The following is a 6000-nucleotide window of genomic DNA, read 5'->3' on the forward strand; positions in this document are numbered from 1 at the left end:
GCATCACAGGGTCACGGACCCCCCTCAGCTTTGGGGGTGTATCTAGACAGTTCTTCACTGCAGGGCAAGAGGGAGCCAGAGCTGCCAACCAGTGTCTAGGACCCCAATGAACTACATTGCAAGCCTGAGTAAGGCTAGCAGAAGGGAGACATTTGCCCCAACAGCTAAGGAGTGACTGAAACCATATTGGAAAATCTTACAAAGGCAAAAACTGCCTTTTGTCCAGGGTAAGGGGACCATTCCTCTAGACCAAAAAGACATCTTTAATTTAGTTAGCTTAGTATGTAAGGGACAGATTTAAGATTTTGAAGCTGGACATTGGGACATTTGCTTTGGACATTCTGTCACCAGTTATTTCAGTTGAGGCAGGGAAACCCCTCTTCGAGTAAGGACGAGAGGGTTTTCTTTTCCTTTTTATCCTTGAATAAAAGTTTATAGCAAACACCATGACCCCTTCTATCAGAGTCTTACTTCTACACCCTTACACACTGAACAATATTTCACATTCTGTTTTGGTGTACTCGCATACATGTTTATTTTAAACTGCATGCCATTATGAGTACCTTATATTTAAAATGGCTGGGCCAGGAGACCACCAGAGGACGCATAGTCCACCACATCCCTCGTCGAGCGTTGAACGACCAAAATAAAAGCTAGCCAAACACTGAATAAAAATGATGTACGAGTAAGGGAGGTGACCGAAGGACATACTGCAGCCGCCTGCCAAATTTGGGCTGCTTTCATTCAAGGGATCCAGAGCTGCGGCCGCTGATACGAACAGCCTGCAAATTCAACACAAGGCCGGACACACGCCGGGGTCTTGAGTGTGCACTGGGAGAAGGCCCCCGGGGCCTGGAGGGGGACCGACTGCGGCCCAGTGAGGCATTCAATGTTGCACAGTTAGGTGATTGAAGCGAAAAACAACAGCAGCCCAGGGACCGGGACGGGATATTCCGACAGCCCACCCGGGACAGTGAGACATTGCAGGCACATGCTGGTAAAAGGAGCCTGCCGCAGGCGGGATTGTCGGACACCGGGCCCGTCGCCAGGACTGTGAGCCTTATCCTTAGCCACATCAAACGGCAATACAGGGGGCGGCACTCTGAAATGAAGCAAAGCGAGCACTGATGACAGCGCTGGTCCCTAGGCCCCTGTTGGAGGCCCGCCTCTGGTCCCCGGGGAGGGCCAACGATGTTGTCGGGGTCACCCGACCTGTACCAGTTGGGATGTGAGCATGCAGCAATGAAGGAGCAGAGAGCACACTGCTCCCCCCGGATCACCGGAGCCGGCCACGTACACGCCCATGTTAGATTGCCGTTCTCCCGGAGGCCCAGCACGAGGGGCTGGCTCCGGTCCAGTAGGCCGCGCGGCCTGGATCGCAGCATGGGCATGAGCGCTGAAATGAAACACGCACACGCTGGTTTGCTGTCGCCCGGAACTGCCTCCCACTCCAGGGGGCGGGGCTTTTATTTAACGGCCCTACGTCACCGCGCTGCGGGACGTAGGGCGGATATAACATTCCTCCTTTATTTCAAATTAACTCAACAAAGACAACATAAACAAACATGCTCAACTATAAACTCCTGCCGCTGTTCTTGGCTTAGCATACATAGTCATTCAGCCTCGCAGGCGGTCTCGTGGTCTTCCTCAGACTGTACCGTTTCGCTTGGGGGCTGTCCCCGCTTGGTTCGCAAAATTGCTCACCTTCGCTGCATGTGTCCTCACGGCTCGGCAGTAGCGGTGATTGCCAGCTGCGATCCCCTGCGAATTCTTCCTCGGGGTCTTGCGCCGGCACGTCGCTGCTTTGTTGCTCGGTGTCGTCGTGAGGCCCCTCGCAATCCGTCCAGAGTTGCTGGGGCACGGGCTTGAACCAGGAGGCGTTCCTTGTTACTTTTCGACCTCCTCGGGTGACAGTTATCATGGTCCCGCGCCGGTTGCTAATAGTCCATGGCAGTTCTTCATACCTGGTGTCTAGCTTGGATTTCGTGGGGTTTCGCAACATGATGACTTGGTCACCCACTCGGTGGTTGGTGGGCCTTGCTCTTCTCTTGGCGCTCATGTGAGCATTGGCACGTGTTCTCCTCGTTTCCACGCGTGCATGGTCGACGTCGTCAGGGGTCCTGCTTGGATGATGGGGGATCGACGAGTTGATGATAGTTCCGAACATGAGGTCAGCAGGTGGTATGCCTGTGGTGCTGTGGGGGGTGACCCGATAGTTCCTTAGGAACCGGAATAGGTCGATCCTCCACGGGCTGGCGTTTTCCTTGGACACTCTGAGTACCTTGTTGATGGTCCTCATGAATCGCTCGACGTCCCCATTGGCTTGTGGCCACCTTGGCATGATGTGGTGGTATTTAATGCCCAGTTCCTGTAGGTATGACCTGAATTCCTCCCCTGTGAACGGGGGTCCATTGTCACTCTTAATGGTCGTGGGCAGACCATGGTGGCAAACATCTTTTCTATCACCGGGATGACCACTTCCGCGGCGGTGGACTCCAGTATCTCGACCTCTGGGTAGCGTGAGTGATCATCGATTGCCACCAGTAGATGTAGACCCTCTTTGATTTTGCAAAAGTCAATGCTGATCGCTTCCCATCGTGCCCGGCCACGCTCGGCCGATAGGATTGGCTCTGGGTCTGGTGGCCCACTTGTTATTTGGCAGGGTAGACATGTGTTCACTAGGTCCTCGACACGATCGTCTATGTGAGGGAACCATACCCTGTGTCTGACCCGGGCCTTTGTTCTTGCGAGCCCTTGGTGTCCTTCATGCGCTAGGGCAACTATCCTGTCTTGCAACCTTGGGGGTATGATGATGCGGTCACCCCTTAGCAGGAGCCCTACCTCAGTGATTGAGAGGTCTTGTCGGACCGTGAACATGCCTGCTAGGAACTCCTTGGCCCCCTCGGTTCTGTTGCGTGTGTGCGAGATGAATTCTTTCCAGTTGCCTGACATGATGGCATCTTTTACCAGATCGCAACAGGGGTCATTTTGGGTTTCTGTTGCAATGTCCTCAATGTTTATCGCTTTGGGCCTCATGGTGTGAACTACTTGACAAATGTGTTCCTCCGTTTCTTCGGCGACCAGCACTTCCTGCTGGGTGGCTGGTCGTGGGTGTCTCGACAGGAAGTCCGCGGGGTTGCCGCTGCCCGGTTGGTAGACAAGTTTGAAATCATATTGCTGGAGGTGTAGCAGCCACTTGGTGATTCTGGCTGGTGGGTGTGCCGAAGACCCAATGAAGATTGGTAGTAGGGGCTTGTGGTCGGTGATCGCCGTGAACTTGCGTCCATAGAGGTACATGTGGAAGTGTCGACACCCCATAGAACGGCGATTGCCTCCTTTTCTATATGGGAGTACCTTTGTTCCGTTGCTGTGAGTGCCCTGGATGCATATACAATCAACCTTTTCGTGCCCTCTTTTGTGACCTGCATCAGGATTGCTCCAAGTCCGACTGGGCTGGCATCCACAAATAGTTCTGTCGGGAGGTCCGTGTCATAGTAGGCCATCTTGGTATCAGTTGATAGGGAGTCTTTTATGCTCTCAAATGCTTCCTGGCATTCGGGCCCCCAGTCCCACTTGGTGCTGGCCTTTGTTAGCTCCCGCAGCGGTTCGGATAGGGTTGCTAGGTTCCGAATGAATCTGCCACAGTAGGTGGCCATTCCCAGAAAACTGCGCACCTCGGTGGGAGTCGTTGGGGGGCTGGCAGCTCGGATGTCCGCCACTTTCTGGGGATCAGGCGATATGCCGGTGCGGTCGAACCTGTATCCAAAAAAGGTTATTTCTGGTTTTAGGAATTCGCACTTCTCTCGATGAATTGTGAGTCTGGCGTTTTCCAGCCTGCCCAGTAGTGTCTTGAGTCTCGTGATGTGTTCCTTAGTGTCCGGTGCATGTATTAGGATGTCATCGCTCACGTTCAATACCCCTGGTATGCCTCTGATGACCTCCTGGATGGTCTGTTGAAAAACCTCCGCGGCCGATGATATGCCGAAACTCAGGCGCTTGTACCTCCTCAGACCTAGGTGGGTTGAGAACGTGGTGATATAGCGCGACTCTCTGTGGAGTTTCAGCTGGTGGTACCCCGCCTTTAGGTCTACCTTCGAGAACACACACGATCCAGTGAGGTCAGTGATGATTTCATCAATTGTAGGTGTTATGTGTCGTTCTCTTTTTATGGCTGCATTGGGCAGGCGCATGTCAATGCAGATCCGAACTTTTCCTGGCTGCTTGGGCTTCCGGGTGACCACCATCGGGGAAACCCACGGTGTTGGTCCTGTGACTTCTTCAATAATGCCAGCGGCTTCGAGTGACCTTAACTCCTTCTCAACTTGTTCCCTCATGTGGAACGGTGTCCTTCGGTGTCTTACCGCCCGTGGTTGCACTGATTGATCAATATGTAGTTTGATGGTCTTTCCCTTGAGACAGCCTATCCCCTTCTGTAGCTTGGGGTGTTGCCTGAGGAAGTCCTCGACCTCGGACATGTCATCAATGTGGCATATGAATTTGACCACGCCCAGGTCTTCAGCCGCATCTCCGCTCAGCAGGCTTTCAATTCCCGCCTTGACAACATAGATCTTCGACCACAACTTCTGTTCGCCATGTTCAAGAGTGGTGCGGAACCTCCCGATGACTGGTAAGGGTGTCCGACTGCCGTAAGCAAACAGCCGAGTGTCCGTGGATTTTAGCTCGGGTCGTGGTGCGAGGGTTTGGAAAACGGTGGTTGGCATGACGTTTACCGAGGCCCCCGTGTCAATGGTCATCTGTATGTCCTGGCCTTGTATGTTGACCATGCATTTTCGTCGCCTGGCGGTTCTCTTCGATGGTGCTGGCCCTTGGTTTAGTGTCGATACTAAGTATACCTTTCGGCCCTTTCCTTCGTTCTCCGTGCCTGCTGTTAGTCGTAGGGCTGAGAGGTCATCTCCTTCTTCCGTCGAGGAGTTGACTACCGCTACCCTCCTCGCGCTGGCTTGTTTCTTTTTTTTCGATGACCCTTTTTCCTGGGATCCTTGCGGAGGCTGTAGTGGCGTGTTCGCTGATCTGCACACTTTCGCGTAGTGATCCTTCCTGCCACATGCTCCGCACGTGGTGCCTTGCGCCGGGCAATTTCGCCTTCCGTGCCTTTGACCACCACACCATCCACATTCGGTTGGTCCTGGTGCTCGAGGCTGCCACCTGTTCTGGGTGTAGCCGTTGCCACTTTCGCTTCTCGTTGATTGTCTGTCCGAGATATGAGCGACCATCGCTGTGGAGAGTGACGGCTGGAGTTTTTGTTGGCGGCCCTGGAGTGGGCAAGCTCCCTCTGTCGACCCAGTTCCAGGATGCGTTGTAGCGGGATGCCCTTTTCACTGAGCACGAGACGCCTCAGCTTCTCCGAGTGAATTCCATTTATGATTTGCCTCCTAATCTCCCTTTCAGAGTTCGTAAACTCACACGACATGGCCAGCTTCCTCAGCTTCGTGTGGTAGGCGTCGAGAGTCTCATCGGCGGCTTGGATGGTCGTGCAAAAGATAAAGGTTTCATAGTCTGGATTGAGTTGCGGGAGAAAATGTGCCGTTAAAGCGTCCTTCGCACTCAGGTATGCGTCTCGGCCGTCATCCACATCCAGGGAGTTGAAGATGCGCAGCACCTCGTCGCCCACACTGAGGAGTAGATGAGCTTTCATCTTTCTGGATGACGTGATGTCCTTACATTCCATGGCCATCTCGAACTTTTGTAGCCATAGCTGCCATCTGGGCCCACTGGATGATGGGTCAGTGAATGGGTCGAATGGTTGGATCAACGTCGACGAGCTCCCCTGCGTGCGAGGCGGTGGTGACGCCATTGACAGGTTTGCCGCCATCCTGGACGGTGTTGAGGGTCCAGGGGTGGATGACCCAGTCGCCATGGTGTTGCGTTCGCTTGATCAGACAATTCTCCTCCCTCTGGGTTCATGCGCACCCTGTGGTGAGGCGGTGTCCCACGTGGTGACAGCTCCTACCGGCACTTGAGCTTCGATCGATTGGCGCT

Source organism: Ambystoma mexicanum, chromosome 11 (genome assembly GCF_040938575.1).
Source record: "Ambystoma mexicanum isolate Mex_15411 chromosome 11, UKY_AmexF1_1, whole genome shotgun sequence".
NCBI classification, from domain to species: domain Eukaryota; kingdom Metazoa; phylum Chordata; class Amphibia; order Caudata; family Ambystomatidae; genus Ambystoma; species Ambystoma mexicanum.